Raw genomic sequence first — 21,704 nt, 5'->3', positions numbered from 1 at the left:
ACACGTCATAAAAACTACGTAATTCAGGTCGCCATTGTTCCCAAAATACATTTAAGACAGATCCGTATCTGGGTCCGTATATTTATAAGGGTTGGGATAGGGTTGACTTAAGAATTCATAAGTTATACGTTTGTTTTTCGGCTGTAAACTGTAGTTCGGCCCTTGCAAGTTATTACCACCTAGGCATGTTGTATAATATAAAACCCAACGGGTTCAATATTGATTCATCGGCATAGAAAAAACAACTGTGATCTAACTTACATATGGTTTAAAATTGTAGAGCATAATGACATAAGTATATGACAGTTGTCTATCCGAAACTTCTCTTTATTTTAGACAGTCGACCACTTTAGTGGTATTTACTTTGAAATTACCAACAGCTTAAACTCAAAGTTAGAAGTATTAGTCAAAATTTGTTGTCACCACACACACATGGTCAAAAACACACACCACAGACATGTGGTCAGCGTCACATCTCTAACTAGCATTATCTGTTCAATGGCGCTGAAAATGTTGCTGTATTTTATTTTGTAGTTTGGGTTCTATTATAGATTATTCAAATATTACTGGTAGTGTTCGTCGGCCTTGTGACATCTAATTTATAATTGTAGCAATCATTGCTTATATTTTTTTGCTATTGTGCGATCATAAATAATTTTATCTTGGTTTATGAGACATGCTTGGTGACGGATGGAAAGCCATCGGAGACTTAGAAATAGGTTCCGAATTCCCATTTTTGGGTATAAAACCCTAAAACTGTAGATCCTAAAAGGGTTTCCAATCTGTAATACCTGTCTAAGCCAACCAACAACACTTACAAAAAGACTATTACTGTTCTAGAAAAGGGATGCCACTACGTCATCTAGCGTGCCGTCTCGCTTTTATTTAAGAACTCCTTTTATATGTACTTATACGTCCCCAGTAGAAGTGTGAAAAGAGGTTGAATAAATAAATATATACTACTCTCATTGTTACTTCCACAAGTGTCGAGTCATATACGGCTCTACACTATCTATTATCCAGAACAATGAACACAGGGGTTGATTCATGCCGTCATCCACTTTGTTTATTTTATTCCGATGTACGTAGGTCGCACTAAATTTGTGCCCAGAGTCAAACACTTTGAATAATGTACACCGCTTTATTTTGTAAACACACGCGAATAGGGGCGTATTGTAAGGTCGATATGGAGGTCAATTTTAGTTATAACGTTAAAACTGTATTTGATGGGCGTTGTTAAATGGAAGCTGAATATTTGTTAACAGCTAAGGAAAAAGGTAGACTCGTAAATTTATTTTACAATGTCAGTGTGTATCCCAAATTTCATTCACATTCACCATGCATGGAAAAATTACAATAGGAAAAGACCAAATAAATCATACCATTTTCATATATTCTTATGTTTACCGACTCGTGTTGGCGCGTATTAAAATTTACCGGTAAATCTAAGAATAAACAATATTCGCAGTTTTATAACATGACACAATTTTTTTAGTATACATAGGTATGGAAACACGGTTTTTCATTTTGATTTTGGGTGCAAGTTTCCTGAAATATAGTAGAGCAACGGTGGTCTACTTTTGCCCACTTTGCTAGAGACATACTGACCCGCGTACGCAAAGTAAACAGGCATATATAATATACGCAATCTACCTATATATATAGTATCTAAATACACATTACGAACATGGGATCAGAATATTTCTACCCAAAAATAATGAACGGAAAAAACATACATATAAAATATATATGTGAATAAAAATGTACCTTTATAAATGTTTCAGAGAAATACGAATTGTATTATCTACTGTTCATTAAATAGGCAAAGTTAAATGATAGCATATAAAATTAAGGACATTATTTTAGTACCAAATGTTTTATTAGTCTAGTCTGGGTAGCGAATGTTAATGAGCACATGAATTCACATAATTTCTCGGAATACGTGAAAACCTAAAATTTTTGGAAGGTTAACTAAACTTCTGAGTACTTTTAAATTTGTAACATCAATCCTCGCTGCTTCGTTCTCATTGTACGTAATTTACATTTATTCTACTATACTAACTTATTTGGACCTTGTGTTGTTAGGTAACTAAAAACTTTCTAGGAAGAAGTAAAAATAATCTAAGTCTTAGGACGCTTCGGTTTCCAGTGTATTTTAGATTAACGAGACTTGGGCAAAAACCTCTTATGAAAAACAAATGTAAGAACAATGGAGCGAAAGAAACTCAAAAGTAAAACGAAGGTACTTGATCTCATAATTGTAGACATTAGCCTGCCTTGAGCTTGTCTTTTCGTATAGACAACTAGTCATTACACCATTCGACTATCCAAACATTATTAAAATTTTTATTCTGTCCGTTCTTTTTTCAAGGTAACTTTAACGATTGTCCAGTGTCTAGTGATGTTTGCTCGGTAAGCTCTAAAAGTGATTAAAAAATAATTTTGCAAGGGAGTTTACGAATAGAAAACATGATTACATCTCACTCAAGCTTTCCCGATAATAATTTTCATTTTTCAGTATTAACCGGCTTACCAAGATTTCCCGGTACTAAAGACAAGAGCTGTTGTTTTCTATAAAGTATTTTCACAGAATATTATGCTCCGACGTTCATTGTTTCCCACAGACTACATTATTATATTTTATTCAAGTTTTCCGACTCCAAGTGCACTTCACAATTTTAAAGAGAAATTTATTAATTAATGTCAGTCTTACAACTTTGTTAACAAAGGTAATAAGAACTCGGACGTACTAAAACTGCATTATTGAGTGAGTCATAACAAAAAGCGAGTGTTGCTCAGGAGAGTAATAATGTCGAATAAAACTAAACAATGGCAGTAAAAAGGAAATATTGAATGCACGGCAGTCTGTGTCCCAAGTTATACTGGTAGGGGGAAAAACTTGAAGTTTAAAGTATAAACGTTTTATAACAGTCGTTTCCGTGATCCCCTCTACAGTTTATTAGGTCCTGTTTTCTACGTTTTTCCTGTTTTCTGTCTTGCCTACGTTACTGCGAACGACCCTCATTAAATAATCCCGTCGAATCAGTTAGAGAGCTTTACGTTAGTTTTTTTTATTTGATTCGTCGATTTCTTAGTGTAGAGTTTTTAAATTCATAAATATTTTATCAAAGTCCATTACTTATACCTTAAAAACCATACTTTACCAATGGATCGTTGTACCTACAGTGATTTCAGAGCATAAACCCCCATAGGCGTATATTGTGGCTTTAAACATTCTTAAAAATTTCAAGCTTCATATTTTCTTAGGGATATGTTCTTTTACTTTTTTTAGCAAGTGATAAAAACTTTATCATACATTCATGAACTGCAGACATTAACTACAATCTCGAGGTGACAGTCCACCAGTCAAACCTCTAGAACTAAGATTGATGCTCCAAATTACGTCACAAAGACTATAAAATAGAAAAGCTTCTTATTTATATCCCCGACATGTTTTACGGGAGTTTTCTTACGAAATAGAAGGATTTATTTTCCTGTTTGCAAAGAACTATCGATCTATTGTCGGGGCGATATGAAAACATGATGTTGTTGCAACATGGTTTATTCATTGTTTTGTTTACGACGTATGTAAGTATGTATGAACGTAGCTTCTCGTGTTGTGTTCCATACTTGGCGTTCTATTATATTCGCAGCATAATAAATAATGCATTACTATTTTAAAGTAGACTACACACAAAGTAATACTACTTTTTATGAAATATTTTTTTCATATCAATGGTTTATTTGTAAAATAAGGTCATATTTCGTTACCTGTCAGTACAGTATATCAACTATTAAAGTTCAAAGCACTCAAATATTGTTAATTAAACAATTAATTAATGTACAATTTACTAAACTAATGTAAGCTGTTCCTTTGATCTGGAATCGTTAATGGTCGGGACCGCAAATGTGACAGCCACGTATCAAAGGTTAATGGATTTACTCTAAAATTGTATTTCAGATACTTACATCGTATTTGCTGTAAACATTTACTTGGTTTTGCTTTCGGAGTATATAAACACTGGCATTTCGCGTATTTGTCGCAATGTAACGTACTAGAAGATTGTTAAGAAAACTATTTAAATTAATGCAAAGGAAAGAATTGACTGTCTCGTGACAGTTCTTTAGGTATAAAATAGTAGAAATTGAGCAAATATTGATATTTGAGTAAATCTCAGACCCTTTATTTAAATAATAGCGTTTGAGATTTTTTTTCCTAAATATCAGATCTTAAATAGTCACTTGTCTTTTAAGCAATTCTACTAGCATAAAAGTTATAAAAAACCTTTAAAACGCAAAATAATAATGTCTGATGTTCGGACTCTACCTTATTTTAAAAGGAGGACACAACCAGACGAAACAACCAGAAAAAAGTAAAGTATATTAATAAATTAATGAAAAGACTTAGATACCACTGCAGAGAAGACATCCATTTATTATATCCGTTCTTATAAACCGTTTCGGACGTCAAAGTCCATTCCTGAATATAAAAGTCCTCTTCACGCCATCTACGCTGCGGTCTACCACGTGATTTCGAGTTCTTTTGGCAAAATAAATATGGAGTGCAGGTGAATAATCACATCAGAATAAACAAAGTCATAAAGACTTAACCAACTGCAATGACCGTCATACGCAAAATGTATAACTTCCAGAATGTCAGTTTGTAGTGCAACTTATAGCAAGTTCCTTACTCTGCAGTTTGTAAACCATCGTATAATTACTCTGTCGCGGCGGACCTGTAGCAAAACTATTATTATTTTAATTGACTTTTGGCTTACACAGTACATACTAAATCACATTTTCATGACGCAAAATTAGTTTTGTTGGCTTAATTGTGTTTGCTAGCAAAATAACATTCAAGTGTTTTTGAATGGCTATTGAGTACAATTGGTTAAAGGCTTCGAAGACAAACTCAGAACCCTAACACTAAGGCACCGTTTTCTGCCCCTTCGTCATAGCTACCTTTATTATTTCGGGAAAATTTCTTTCTTTGTCTTATTACGGAACCCCTCGTGTCTCGCTTCCGACTTATACTGGACTCGTTATACTTTATTTTATATTGCCAAGCATATCTATATCATAGTTATGAGATATATTGAGACAGTGTGTATTTCACACTCTCGGGTATGTTTACGTTACGTTTGTATTTATAAACATACTATCTAAGGGTCGTTTAGGTAGTTCAATATTCATGATCTCAGTATTTGGGTATTTAAGGACAGGTTTTTAAAGATGATTGCTTGCCTAAAGTAGACATAATAACTAGTTTCATTTCACTGGGGCACTATTGTTATAACTTAATTATCTATTTATAGAAGGTATGAAATTGCATTCCCCACACAGTCCCCTCCAAACCAGTATATCTCGACGCCACATTAACCATTCCTTTTCTAGTTTCAGAAAAGTTAATTAAGTTACAAAATTCATGTTAATATTTCACAACTACAATTGTAGCACATAATTACCAAAACCGCAAATGTTATTACAAATCTTAATTGTGTTAAACCACAAAGGAACGAATGAGAACACTTAACAATTAGTATGTAATTCAGAGAGTGCCTAGTTAATAATTAAAAGGAGACAGACTTGGTAAACCCCTGACCTAAACCTGTACCATGATATCCTGAAGAAAGAATCTTGTCGTTGTGGAAGCAGAGACCGCTATACGCTCTGTACAGCGCTATCTCGCTTCTACAACGACAAGAATCCTGCTTTAAGGTATCGTGGTACAAGCCATGACCTATGTTCCAGCTTCAAATATATCTCGCATAAGCGCCTGGTAAAGTAGCGTGGCTTCACTCCGAGCCAAGACTATTTTTAGCGGCGAAAACTGCAAGTAGATTTTTTTAAATAAATTATTTTTCTGCATTTTTTATAAGTTAGCACGAGAAACTTGTGAACTTTTCACTTTGTAAACGTGTAATTTTATTGGAGTGTTTTAATTGTGGGACATGAAGTTGTTAGAAAAAAGAGGGTTTTATAAAATACACTACAGAAATTACGAGTATCATAAGAACGCATGAGACTAGTACCTAATTTTATAGTAAACAACTCGTAGTTTTTATCTGAAAATCTAAGAACACTTTGCTACGTGGAAAAAGGGGAAAAATTGCCTTAACGACTTTCGACCCCGAGTGTATGCGACCGTGTAATGTGTACAAGCTTTCCTTGTAAACGATATGATTGGGAAAATGATGGCGGAGAAAACTGTTGTTTTCCGAAGTCGATGTTTGAGAAGTTTTGACGTACGTAATCAAGTAATAATTTGATCACAGATGAGTATTACAACTATGACCACTGATGACTGAGTATCGCAGAGACGGTCCCTTTGGTAGAAAGTATTGTGAATGGAATTGAATAAATAGAAGCTGTTGTTTTCGAAATATAAAGTCATTTTATAAAATATCGACGCGGAAAACGATGCAAGGACATACAAGTATTTTTTATTAGTAGATTTCATAATCAAAGTTCCAGTAAGAATAAAACTAACATTTTTTATCTTGATATTGTTCTCTAAAATGTAAACATAACATTACACAAAACGTATTATTTCACCCAAACATAAATAAAAAGAGAAAAAACAAAAAGAAATTAAAAAGAATAGTTTATGTTTATTCCGAAGTTAATTTAATACACGAAGTGTTCCGTACATTTACGTAAGGCTTCATAATTATGTACATTTTAATGCCTCTTAATGTAATGAATGTATGTCATTTACGTGGTTTGTTTGTAGTCTGTCCTTCTGTACCTGTACTATGAACTTGTAAAGGAACACCGTTCGTGTTGTTAGAAAGAGATAGCGCTCTACATTTTATGTAACGGCATCTCGCTTCCACAACACTAGCGCAGTTCGTGTTATAGTTGTACGAGATGACTTTTTGTTGTTAGCTTATGATGTTATTTTCACGACTGTTTTAATATTATTTCGTGTTTCTTTGTATTCGTTTTTGTTTTGTCCAGTAATTTAATTAGATACAGTGATGATGAAACTAAGCAATAAGAAATTATATTAGCAAGAGTATTTTGTTTCTCTTTTATATCTATGTTAGCTATAGATCCCACTGTTGGGCAAAAGCCTTCCCCTTTCTCTTCCAAACCTCTGTATCTTTTGCGATTTCTTAAGGTAAGTTCTCAGGAAAACATACCTTAAAATCATTAAATATAACTTTGATGCGTTATTTTTGTCGTCCAGATAAGTAATTTTAATAAACAGGGCTACCTACAATAAATATTTTTACAACGAAAGTTAATTACATTCCCACTCAGTTTTAGTGAAAATTATGTTCTATAAATATCTTCAAATAAAGAAAATTTGGGTATTCTTTTACAATAATAATTTCTTCAAAATTTGTATGTTGACAAGAAGAGCGTTCAATTAGATTTCACTTTTTTTCTCATATTAATATTTAATTATCTGATTTACTTGATTAAATCTATTTGTTAGAAACTTAAATGAAATATTTACTTTAAGTGAAAGAAAAACAATTCTTTCGCTTAAAGTATGCGCCATCTCCGAAAACGAAGTACAAAATCTCGTGACTTTATGACGTCACAATAACACATCGACCTTCAAAAATAATACAGACATACCTTAACTGACTACCCTCACCTTGAGAGAACCACAATATTTGTTTCACGGAAAAAAATCTCAAGAAATCCACAATAGACGCTTAGTTTTTTCATATAATCCTGCTATACTTTTATTACGTGGGTTCAAGGTAGCGACACTGTTGTCGAGAGTCGAGCCCGAACGACGAACGTTACCTCGCGATCGATACCGCCCCGACCTCCACATCTCTAAAATTATCCGATACAACTTACCCCACCGTTGCTAAGGTTCCACTTAAACTTGCAAGTTTGTAGTTCGGATTATGTACGTGACGAATACTTTGGGAAGAGTAGATATAAGTACCTATTTTATGTAAGTGTGACTGTATGATATGGTAAAGTATTTTTGGAAGTTGGTGTGAAATGTTCCTCTTTGTGCTGTTGTGTAAAGTTTAATTTAAAATTGTATACAGATATTTTTTTAATTAGTCAATTTATAGTGTGTAACTTCAATGAAATGTGTATTTTGTAAAATAAAATGTATTTTTTTATCTACCATACGTAACAACAGTTTCATTAAGAAAAATGTTTGCTCTATTTCATCTATCGATACAAACTTTTGAGGCACCAAAGTATTTGTTCATATTATAATGCTTTGTTTTGGAAAGGGCTTGCAATTAGTTGATAAAAAATTGTAAATATTAAAGAAATGAGTTATTAAATTTAAAAGAAAACTTCATAATTGTTGACATCGCCAGTCCGCATAAGGCAACAATCTTGATCCATTAAATTCAAATTGAGCAAAACTACATCACGATCGAAATTATAAATTCTTAAAAAAAAACACAATTTCTCTGCGGTTATTTTTCTTATTTCTGGCGAAACAGAGTTCCTACTCGCCTTGTATAAATTGTTTAAATCTTTTTGGTAACAACATATACCGTGTCTAGTACAATGTTGTGGTTATTCTGGTTTTCCCGAGGCCGATGGCTCTCGGGGTGCCCATCAAAATATATGGCGTTGTTGTAGATGCTCAGAAAACACCCGTGCGTAATGTTTACATTTAATTTTACCCTCAATCCTTACAAGGTTGTCTGACCTGGCAAAAGTTGCTCCAGAATAGCTTTCCTTTTAAGATCAGTTTACTGGATTACTTAGGCTAAAATGTGGAAATCTGTGTAGTTGTTTTTTTGTTATTTCTGCGGTTAATGATCTAAACCCTGATGCAAAAAAATGGTTATAACTTCGACCGTTGAGTGTATCTGTGTATGATGGCATATATCAAATCGAAATTTATAATCACCCTTTGTTTGTTTCAATAAAAATTGGTGTCATCGTGAAAAATATGAAACCGAAATAAAATTACGTTGTTACTTAAAACAAAATATAGGCAGAGAAATAGCCGAAACATTTTCGAGGCAACATTTTCCATTAGTGAGGTTGTACAATAAAAACAAAAGTAAAAAAAAAACAAACACCGCGTAGTTTATTTTGGTTGTTCTTAAAAAATACTTTGTTGTTTATTCTTGTTTTAAAAATAATACCCACATGGACGAAATTCTCAAGATCGCTTTTTTAATGGCAAAGAAAAAATGTATTCAGCCAGATTTACATTTCAAGTTATAATTTGCGTCTAGTTCACAAGTGATTGCTTTCTTGCGTCTTAACGCTTACTAAGCAGGTTTTAGTCTCAAAGGAAGTGCTACTTGAAGAGTTATCAGCTTTGCAGCTCCTGTTGAATATTTAAGAGGTCTCGTGTCCCTATCTGCATGGGTAGAGGAGCTGTTGTAGTTTATAGAGCAATTTGTGGCACCTGCATGCCAATCAGAAAGCATTTGTTATGAGGTCAAGACAAACATTACATTGCCGTCGCTCTACATTCAGAAATTGTGTGTGATGGGTGTCGGACATGCAATACCGAATTCTAAAATAGATAAACTGCTTTATAACGGCATAGTGATAGTTACTAAATCTCAAAATTACAGGTTATATCATAATTTTTCTTGTTTAACGTAAGAGATCAGTTTTGTTAATCCCAAAATCCACAAATACGTATATTTTCCTTCAAAATTACCCACTCTCAAAACTTATGTCAGAAATGGCTCATAAACGTTTCCCACGTTTCCAACCTATCTACGTTAGGTTAATCACACTGATTCGAAATGCACGCGCTATTTGTTAGGCAAATATTTGTAATGATAATCGGATACGTGATCCAATTCGCCGTCTCTGTGAACTGAGCGTAGATTGCTTTGTAGTAAACACGTAATGAAGTTATCACACACAATTATGCTCTATTTATGCGGGATTCTTTTACGCTATTTTTCTTTATTGAATGGGTCTCTTTGAGGGATAGGAGGAAGTCTTGAGTGAAAAAGGTTGGCACGTGAACGGGATATTAAGTTCCATGGCGGTGCGTGTGAAGTTCCATTGTTCTATGTAATGTACTTTCTTGTTGATAATCCGCTTGATGGCGAGTTCACCGACTCACACGGACTGGTGACCAGTCCCTGCCGACACGTGAATCGAGTTATCAACGACAAAACGATACGACACTTCCTCGCACAATGACTCGGTTCAGAACGGAGGTGGCCTATCAAACGATAATAGAATATGATCAACCGAAGGGGCCTGGGCAGTCGTGCGACGTTCTGCGCAGATATATTTGACATTCGAAAAAAGCTTGAAACTGTGAGTGTAGACATTTTTGCGAGTCACCGTTTCGCAGAGTGCATTTCGCAATAAAATATAATGGTTGATTTCTGCGCTGTTACGGGTAAAAGTGCTTTTAGAGGGAGTGTTACGTAATACGGACTGAGTGATATGGTAGGTGTGAGTGATAAAAACTATTTGAAGGTGCCACTGAATGTACACGATGTACTTCGCTTAAAAGTTACAGTGTTAAGTGTGTAGTTGTATATCGCATTTTAAGTTAACGTGTTGTTTCCATTGTCGCGTTACTGTGAGCTAATTTAGTTTTACATTTTGAAAGCAAGTTTATTTGAGTGCAAATATAAAGAGTTTATCTAACTGTGTTGTATGTTTTTCGTGAGAGAGTGAAAAATAAAAACATTTGTACGGGGAATAATAGTGCATCGTATTAATTTTATAGTTTTGTGACAGATTGTTATTTGCACCAGCAGGTGAGTTGTCACTTGAAAACGTGTAAACAAGATAAAGATAAAAAAGGTAAAAAAAACGTGTTTCAACAAACAGAAAAATTCAACGATCTCAGAAATTAAAAACTTTATTTATAAAATTATAATTATTACTTGCGGCGGACCATCATTAAATATTTTATCATAATGATATTAATGTCTTTATTCCTAAAATAGGCTGTCGTTATACTGTCGTACGTTATAACGACGACCCACTCGAAAACATTAACATTTTTTTTACTAACTGTACGCCATGATGTTCGCCACTCTTTAACAATCCTATTAAAAAAACTAGTACTACTGCTAAACAAAATACTTTGACCTCATATTCTCTGCAAAAAAGTGTCTTTAAATCGGAACAATTTTAGTGGATATAAGATCAACCAAACAAAAGACAAATATTTATATAAATAAAAACAAAATCTAGTTTAGTATATGAATTGTATTACAATTGTCTCTAAGTTCCCCACTATTCGGTACTTCCTTCCCGCTTAGCCTTGAGCAGAAGTACTTCAAGGCCGACCAATTGACGGAGAAGATGTCGGCCATGCCAAAACTGTTTTATTATCTATACGATATTAAATAACTACCAATTTAATCAAAATAACAAACTTCTATAATATTTAATTCAATTGTTTCATTTAATTTCATTAAAGCATTAAGTATATTTCTTATCTGACAGCTACATAATCGTTAAGAAAGGATATTTTAAAATTACATACAATTCTGTGTACAATTTTATTGATTTAAAAAAACTTGCATGTGTGTATCTAATTTCAAAGAAAAACACATAAACATAAACACTACGTAAAGATAAACTGGAAAAGTGACCGAAACTTGGGACAACTCTACAATACAATTCTAACACATTAGAAATTAAAAATTCAAACTATTGACAGCACTAAAAATACACACACATACAAAGCTAACTGGAACATATCGGCAAGCTGTAAAATCTAAAATAAAACTGAATCGAACAGAATCGATTCCAAAATTGAATTTAGTCTGGCGTTTATATGTAGACGAAGGAACCGAAAATTCAGCCAGTGCTATCTATTTTGTTTTTCTAAGAATATTATTTTGAATCACGTATATGGAAATAATTTTAGTATGAAAAGCAATCAGAATTAATAGAAATATTAATGCATGTGCTCATTTCGTGACTTCTTGAAAAAATATTTTAATACTGAATATATTAGAAGGTATGTTAGTTAATGCTTTTGTTCCTACTATCAAGTACGTTTTCAATAATTCACAGAGTTCACAGTATAAAAGTATTAACGTAATGTTTAGTGACAAGTAAAAAAAGATAAATATTTGTGAAATACTAGCAAAAAAAATATACAGCCTTTATTATCTTTAAAACAAAATAAATACTTGTTATACAATATAAATTTGACTTGGTCACTCATGCACATAAATATTATTATGCTCGGTAAGTCTGATTTATTCATATTTAAAAAGTCGCTGATTTACACACAGTTCACATCACTGACATTCGGTGTTGGATCATATTTATTTAAATTTCGAAACTGAATATTTTATTTTTAAATTCCAGTAACTTCTGTATAAATCTATTGTGGAATATTATGAAAAGTGAAATATTTTTACTGGCCTGACTATTTTTTTTCTTTTCTCTTTTTTTTCAACAATTTGTGTGTTTTTGGTTACGTACACCAAGCTCTGGCTTGAATACAAATTTCTTTTCTCAATTCAAAATCACATCACTTGTCAAAAACAAATGACATTAGTATACATTTGAGCGATTTAAATAACGCTAATGATTATAAAATGCAACTAGTCCCCCGCTCCTCTTCTTATTTGTTGATAAGTACTATTTGAAATATCATTTTTTTGTCATCATGACCTTTTTGCCTAAAAGCATCGCCAACTAAATAGGTATTTTTATTTATTTTACACACGTTAAGTTTCTGTTACGTCATCCACTTAATTTATTTCAATGATAATTGTCTAAATCCCTCATTACTCAAAACAAGTAAAGCTCGCTAACTAATGAAATGAGTGCGTATATACAATCAGCAACAAAAGTTGGTTATTGCAATTGGAAACTAAACCAAATATACACAATCATATTCAATGTGCTGCTATTGTGCCATTAGGTTACAAAAAAGGCTTGACACCTAGCGTAGTTTAGACCATTTAATGAACTCTAAAAAAAAACAAACAAGATCGTTATTAAGTTTTCAAATAAAAAATAATTAAAAGACTCATCAAGATTTCCGTTAAACACCTAACCAAGTGGAGAATAGAGCCTTATTCATATTTGATACTAAAGAATAATAACAGTTTATAATTCGGGTTGTGTTAACCGACAAGACACAAAAGTTGCCGATTGTACTTTAGGTATATTAAGCACGCGTGAGTTTAATTACCAAATGCCTGCAGCCACAATAAATGGCGTATGGTTTTATATAATGGGCCATCCAAAATTAACTATTACGCTTGATTGGCAATGAACGTAAACTCTTATGTGAATACTTAACTACCCTTTAAATTTGATAGGTTGATTCATTTAACGATATCGTTTTAATATGGCTATGGATGTGTTTACTTCCAAATATAGAAAGGATGGATGAAAATAAGATGCATTTCAAACCAAAAATGGAAATAAGGGAATAATGAAATAAAATAGACGAAATCATCTTTATTTAGCTAAATATTGGTTTTGTAGTCTTGCCTTATGATTAAAAAACAATTTATTATATATTATTAAATGATGTAACGGCTTACTCACGCGTCTTTATCGGGGGTGCTCGACTAGTTTCGGACCCAACCGGAGTCCTTAATCATGAGCAGACAGGGCGGGATCGCGAGTCGATCGAACGTCGAATTTATTATATATTTGTAAGTACTAGATTTACCACATCCTTCATCTTACTGTTTTCAGTCAAAATCTGGCAACGCTAAGTGATTCCATCAACACACAAACAAAAAACTCACACACATTGCAGTCTCCATACAAAACTGCAAATAGAAATGTGTCAACCGAAAAATTATCTTAAAAGATATTTTTTTGTATCCAAAATATAGCGAAATATATCGTCGAATTCTTCCAGTTGTTACCATTGTGTGACGTTCTCACCAAACAGGAAAACGTTTGTACTAACAAAATACTGCCTTGTATTCATACATATCGTAAACTTTATACCTATAGAGCATAAGATAACATATTATGTATGTACATATATGTTAGCAAAAACACGTGTACATTGCCGCTCGTAAAACACAGTGCGGTACAGTCACCCTCATAAACTCCACGGCGACGGAAGGGATCGTTTCCTTTGTTTTTCGTGTTAATTAACGTTATTATTTCCTCAGCCGTTTGTCCAACTTCGACCTGAAATCGAAAAAAAAATGTTGGAAAGAAAAACTATCGTTGAAGGTCTGCTGTTATTGATTGTACCTTAATAGTACTTAAGACACTTTACATAATAAATGTAATGAAATATAAATGAAATGAAAAAATCTTTGATCCTAATTTTAAATTCGAGGGTTATTCGTGGATGTTTTTTTAAGCTCTTTTTTTATTAAAACCTTTTTTTATGAGATAATTTGAAACAATCGATGAGAAAACTTAATTAGGTTGAAATATTAATGGGTACTGCCTATTTTTTAGTCTGTAGCTAAATACAAAAAATATGTTGGGTTTGGAGACTGAGCACAGAATGAATAATTGTCTATTTTACTGTTATACTTATACACACATTCAAAGCTCTGGTTTTAACAATATTCGTTTTCCAGTGAAAATCAATGTAAGCGTTTCGATTCAATAATTAAATTAAAATCGAACGATGTAATCATTAGTTCATCATTTCCCAAATTACGTTATGATAATTGAATAAAACAATTGTGGGCACTGCAGCTTAACTAAACCATCCGATTGATATACCTATGTATATGGCAAATGATCTGTATTGGAAATTGTATCTAGTTGTCTGTGGAATTAAGTACATTTGCAAATGGTGTGTTAGTAAATAGGCCAAATAAACCATCAGTCAATTTATAATTATAAACACCAATCTATTATGAATTAAAACTATTGTACGGTTCATGATATGACCTCTCTTGACCTTTTATGACGTCACATTAATTGTTTCAGCAATATTTCTTTCCTTTCTAATAGGGGTAAATAATGGTCTATTTACTTATTACATTTTTGGTATATTAGGAATATTATATCAAGTAATTGACCTAACAAATAGTTGTATTTTCTACATTAACGTTTGCCTGCCACTGAAAATTTCAGGAGCACCTAATAGGATTGAATTTAATTAACATTAACAGTTATGAATAATTTTGTAATAGGAAATTTATGGCCGCTGTCAGTTTAATTATTTGAAAATAGCTCTTAAATAAATTATCTTAAAGTTTAGTATTCTACTATTTGCCTGCCAGTAGAGGCGGTGTAACCAACTGAATAAGTGATAGCTATCTGATAGATCGCTATCTTTGGGCAACAGACGACTGTTTTGTCCCAATGTTCGGATAAACCCTTCTACCGCTCTTTCCAGGAAATAGTCAGAAGGTGCCCAATTCAAATAGCAGCCTCTTTAAATATAAAAGTTCCAATAAAAATTGTGACTATTCAATTGTCCTGACGAAAAAAATGTAGTTTATAAGCACTTATAACATTATTAGGCTAAGTTGATTGACCTACCTTGAAAGCCACTACACACACTTCAGCTTCACATCGGTAACCATGGCAACGTGATCACTAAAGCGCCTTCCAATAAAGCCCAACAAATTCACTGTAAAAATAACAGAGATGGATAGAGTTAGTACTCTGCGTCCTAAACAAACAAGCGGCGTGTTTCATCCTTCGTAAATACGTGTGTACACATAACATTTACGTACTTATGTAGGTGTGTTGATCTTCATTCAGATTTCAAGATGAAAGGAGGAACAAGTGGGCGTTGCTCCTCGTCTATGAGATCGATTAAAAGGGATTTGAAGGAATGGGAATACTGCTACGAGTACAATACTATTTCATTTTAATCTGTTTATGTATTTGTGCTGTTTCGGTTATATTAAAGAACGGGGTTGGTAAATCACAGTACATAGCTTTATCACTTTTTAAACCACTCCCTCACTAAGGAATTTATTCTTGTGTCGCAGTGTCGCATAAAATTTCGAGACACGTGTACAAAGACACACTCAGGACAAGCATTTGTAGATCACACAAACGGATCCCACGCGGAGATCAAACCCGCCACTCGTCGCGCAGTGGGTTTGGCGTGGTAAGCTCAACTACAATAACAATCATAATATATATATGTAGATATAATCCAATCCTAAAACACATCTACTCGGTATTTGATTCCTATAAAGTAAAATAATTCTATGATGGCTGCTATCAATGTTTGGCTTTGAGAGTCATACGTCCAAAAAGGAAAGAGAAAAATCCACTCAATACTACTCTATTTTATTTCACAAAATCGGTCAAACTCCAATAAGTAACGGCAACTTTTAAAGCCGCGCTCTGTCAAATACTGTCCAAGCTAGTAGGTAGTAGTAGGTATTTCTGTTTTTTTCTTCGTACAATTTGCTTGTGACTTGAATGTTTGTGAAACCTGAAGCGACACGAGGGTTAAATTCCTTAATGCTGGAGCCGTAAAACATTAACACCGTTGCCATGGTGATGATTTCGTTTGCTCTAGTGATCACATCCAAAAGCAAACCCCACTTTGAAATGTGTGGTGAGCTATCCAGTCTTCACATAATCTGACGATATTAAATGCTAATTCATTCAAGTTTTATAGTTCGTTTAATATCTTACGTGACCCAGTGACCTTCTCACAACATAACTTTGATGGCCATTATTGTTACCTATTGTGTAAAACTTAATGACTTAGGTCACAATTTAAGTGTTACAATAGCTTATGGATCATTTCCGTACTAGCGTTAAAGAATACACTAAATATTAAAAGTACAAAGGCGTAGATTGATTGTGTAGTTTTTTGGTATTTTTATTCAAAGAAATTGTTTTATAAATATTGCGATTTTTTCGTACTGTTTTAGCTTAGAATTTGTTAGCTAATCAAAGAAATGCCTACAGATTTCATTGATCATAAAATAACTTTTGAATTCATCTGATTTTGTGAGCAAAGCATTTTTAATTAAAACTGCTCTTTATCCCATAGCGTACAAAAGACAATTCCCATACATTTAAAACAAAATAATCGATTTACTGTTGCAAACATTGCTCACTGTCCAAACATCACACGTAGGTGTAGGTACGTCACTAAAAAAAAAAACTCACTTCGTTTACATTGAATCCGGCTGAAGCGTGGTTCTGACACACACGACAAAAAGACAAAAACGTAGTAAGAGCCGGGTGAAAAGCTTTTATGTGAGCATTGTAAGGCTGTAGCAGACACAGTTAGCAAAAAACTTTCAGCATATTGATTGTACGAGGCTAGGGCTGTATTATGCAACATTTCACAATTCTAAAAACAAATGACAGCTGCCAAATTGCAACTGACAGCAAAACGTCAGCTGTCAAATTATAATAAAAAAATATATGATTGAAATGAGTTCGGAAATGGAAAAAGTGTCGTGACACACACGTGTTTTCGACATTGGGTGTGATTACGTGACAATTTGTGAGGTTTTTAAGCACCTTTTACAACAATTATGCACAAATTATAGCGTGTTTATATCTAAATAGTAAGTTAAGCGTGTGCACAACAGCATTGCATGCTAAATACCAATTACTGGCAACTTTTAGCAGTCTTTTTGTATTGCTCATTAGTGGTTTATTGTGGTTTTTAAAAATCATAGCAGTTTGTCAACGCCAACGTTTAATAATATTTAACTTTTAGTATTTAAAATGGAACCCAAAACATGTTATGTATACTTTTAAAAATAGTAATTCAATTTAACAGACTTTCTTTACTCTATCTTTAAATTAAAAAAGGTTTTCAAAGCAGAATGGCAGTTGCTAACCCTCATTATTATTATTAATTTTGTTACTTATCATAAACTAGACATTTTTATTTTAATCATAATTGTGTGCTGACAAATTAATTTAACTGCTTATAAAGATGCTTGAAAATAAATTAATTGCATCATAATGTCACAAATTTTAGTTTCTCACTATAATATTTATTTCTTTACGACGTAGCTTAGCGACAAGGTTCAAAACAAAGTTACCAATTAAATTAAATATAAATTCGTTCAATATGAACTAACAATATTAATGAGACGTTTTTTGAATAGTACTCTCTATTTCAGCCGTCATATCCACAAATTGCAGTAAAATTAACTCGTAACGACAACCGCTGAGTGTGAGGTGATTGTTGCATATTTACCGATCTAAATACATCAAATCTAATCCCCTAGTTTGCAATTATAACAGATATATTATCAACAGATGAAAACCTTTAAAAAAAGGAAAGCATTTTTGCTCTTAACTTATCAAACCCTAGTAAATTCAAAATTTACTTTACAATTTTTAATTTTCCAGGCTCATAGCCACCGTAGCCATATGAAAGCGAGTCCACAATTAAACTCGATGTAATGTATACCTTTCATGTTACCGTTAACGATAACTGCAATACATCAAGACCCGATAACGGGCACGTCAACGTTTTGAATTTACTATTTACCAGTTCAGAAACACTCTGTTGTTTTCAGTATTTTTTTAAGAAAATAAAGTAGTTTAGTTATATGATTCGGTGAGATGAATAGAGAAAGAGATCTTACTTTTAAAATTTGTAGGTTTTTCGAGTTAGATTCTTTTAAGCACCATTAAAAGGTGTTGTTAAATGAAACTCTCTATTTGAATTATTTAGGAAGGCTTTATTGTATGACGTAAAAACACGTGATCTTATACAGTTTAAAGCTTGTTTAATTTTAATCAGTTCAATACTACTTCTATTGGTTACCGCCGAAGCTGTAAATTTCAGCATGTTATCTCTAATATATAAAATTCCCATGTCACGATGTTAGTTACCGTACTTCTCCGAAACGGTTCGACCGATTCTTATGAAATTTTGTATACATATTGGGTAGGTCTGAGAATAGAACAACATCTATTTTTCATACCCCTTAGCGACAAGGGTTGCCCACATTAAAAAAAATATTTTATTTTTTGGACGAATTTTTTTGTTTTTATTTTTTTATAATGTGGCATTAAAAATACATACCGCTTGAAAAAAAATCGGCAAAACAACGTTTGCTGGGTCAGCTAGTATAAATATAATAATTCATCGTGTTACGGCAATGATGTCAAGTGATTCTAACTAAATTCGAGAATTTGAACTTTAAATGGGCTATATTTATCATATCTTCCTACATATTTTATAAAACACCCACAGGTTATTCAACTTCGTTAAGATCATAAATTAAATTATTATCTTACCGGCGAGTGAATTACATTAAAGCTATATTAAGAACAATTTAATAAAATAATATAATATCTGTCTATAGAGACCAATGAGACAATTCGCTCGCCGTCTCTGGGGTCCTTTCTAACCAGAATAAAGGCGGTAAGAGAAAAGGCCCACAGATAAAAATAATACCTTTCATTTTACTTTCAATGTTAATATAAATGTAGGTCAGAAATTTGATGAAGAAATTTTAAAATAGCTTCTTTTTTTGTGTCTAATCTTGTTCTTGACTAGTAAAATTGATAGAATACGCAATGAAGCTCTACAAAATGTTTTTTCATGGATATTAAGGGTAATAATTCATGGCATTGTGTGGTTGGCTTAATTCCATCCCTTACAGGATTACCGGATCTCTATACAATGTTAAGCATTGTATTGTCCATTCATAATGCGGGCAGATTAGAAATGAACAGTGATGCGTATTTTGTATAGAGCTATATTTTTGCTACGTCGTGGAGCTACGCCGTAGCTGTAGCGTGCAGGCTACGTTTTTAAGTTTTAAGCTTGAAATTGAACATTGTCGGTTGCTTTTATGTTTATGTAAGTTACGAATTGGACCTTTACTGTCTTATTACTTTGTTGGATTAAAATAAGCAGCTAAATAATGTTGTAACAGAAGACAAAACTTACTTCATGAATACAAAAAAAGGACACATCAGAACCACAAAACACTACTTAAATAATAAAGTCACCTTACTTTCAAATTTAAAAACTTAGCCAGACAGTCTTTACAACCCTATAAATAAACCTGATGCCAACAGGAGCCAACCTCACAGAAGTTTCGATCGTAAAGCTAAACCTTTGCGATCACAACAATGGTATCGCGTGAATGCAATACCTATCGCTTTGTGGACTGACGCAACTTTCCATCGTTATAAAGTTATGTCCCCGTTATAGAGAAAGGCAGGAAATTTTGAAAAGCGAAATAGACCAAACATGTTTTTGTCGCATCAAAAATGTTTTCACAGATCTAAGCTATTTATTTCTGACTCCAAATGTCCCTTATAAGTTTTTTTTCTGTATTAGCAGGTTACAACATAGTTTCACATTTTTTTTATTGTTCGTGAGCAGTTCACTATCGAAGCTATATTATTTAAAACTTAAATCAAATGATAACCAAAGCTATTTTATGAATGTAAAATGTTTTATTTATAAAATGCTACAAACAATCTTACCGAAGAATGGTTTTTGACATAAGTTTTGTTATAAACGTCAAAGTAATGTATTTTAGTAATGCAATTACTATTAAAACAGCCGTTAGCCGTTCGCAGCACCAAAGAGGGTGTTTAAAGCAAAGCGTACAATATCGAAACGGTATTTTCGATTTCCCGAGGGACCAAAATGACTTCACTGATTTAATTTTATTTGGTAAACAGAGCTTTGCTGTTTTTACTTTTTAAAACCTATATGAATTTTGAATTTATTTTCCCTCATTGTTTAAAAGCAGATAAATATTATGGTAACAAAGTGACTTCTCTGTGTACTTAATTATAAATTTATTTGATTAACTGTCTGCTCTACTCACGTGAATGACAATTAAATTAAATGGACATCTTTAAGTTCAAGCTATTAATGTACTTATATATATGCTGTACCAATTAATCGTAAACCCCAACCAATCTCGTATATGTACTTGTCATTTCAATCAATCAATGAAACATTTGTAATTGTCCGTATACGTGAACACGGCAGACAGTCTGACATAGCTTCAAATAAACAGTAGTATTCTGAGTTCCCAGTGCTTATCATCTCATAGTTAGTACCACTCAGCACCGAGATCCGAGACCTACCTACAGGAATCACAACAACAACGTACGTCACATGTTAACAAATTAGTCAGAGTATCCAATAGTACCCGACGGTGAAGCATAGCTCCGCAATCTCGTCCATTGACACACACACGAATGTTTGTCTGAATGCGTTTGTTTCGTACTAAATTAATCCAATCTCCGGCAGGGACGGGCCACGGACGACTCTGGTGAACATGACCTAGTGCCCCATGACATCGGCACACCCTTCGCCCCCACACCATAATCGCTTGCCGACCTGACACGCACACACACTCACACGTAAGTATTATGTCTGTAATCCGGGGTTACACGAATAAATGACGGAATTAGCCGAAGACTTGATTGTCTTGTGTTTGTGGACGTGGGTGAATGGTTCATGAAAGTCTTACGTGCGTAGATATGAGCTTTTCAACGCTGTTGTTGGTATTTAAGTAGCTCGATGACTCGAGAACATTCTACTAATACCTACTCCTTTATTATTACCAGTAACTCGAACAATATTCTACAGAGTGGTTTGCCTGAGATCATGATAGTAAAATTTCACGAGATAAATCAAATCCATTAAAAATGATTAACTAATAGAAAAATATGAACATCCAAGTAATATCTCAACTTTTCTTATTAAGGCTTTACGTAGAATTTCCGCTGCATCAAAAGACAAATTACCTGTTTTTCTGAAAATCTACAATTATAAGCCAACAAGTAGACATCCGACTAAGAATTTCACAACGTTATTACCAATAAAGATCTATAAGAAATGCACATTTCAAAGTTTTGAAACGCTCAAAGAATTTCGC

General features: G+C 33.2%; 1 protein-coding gene across 5 annotated transcripts in view; it reads left to right on the top strand.

Moving 5' to 3' along the window:
- The window catches only part of LOC113491721 (slit homolog 1 protein), a 100,288-nt gene that overhangs the window by 67,166 nt on the left and 11,418 nt on the right, over positions 1 to 21,704 (top strand). For 3 of the 5 annotated variants that reach the window (XM_026868850.1, XM_026868848.1, XM_026868847.1), the window contains exon 3: positions 21,074 to 21,186. The exons of 1 other annotated variant lie outside the window; for it this stretch is intronic. The gene's annotated coding sequence lies outside the window, so the exon portion shown is untranslated. Of the gene's footprint in view, positions 1 to 9,169; positions 10,692 to 21,073; positions 21,187 to 21,704 lie in introns of those variants that run through there. One more of the 5 variants, XM_026868846.1, reaches the window with a different exon arrangement.

Source organism: Trichoplusia ni, chromosome 3, assembly GCF_003590095.1.
Source record: "Trichoplusia ni isolate ovarian cell line Hi5 chromosome 3, tn1, whole genome shotgun sequence".
Taxonomy (NCBI): domain Eukaryota; kingdom Metazoa; phylum Arthropoda; class Insecta; order Lepidoptera; family Noctuidae; genus Trichoplusia; species Trichoplusia ni.
Note: the sequence above shows the minus strand (reverse complement) of the source record. Positions and strands in the feature narration are given on the sequence as shown.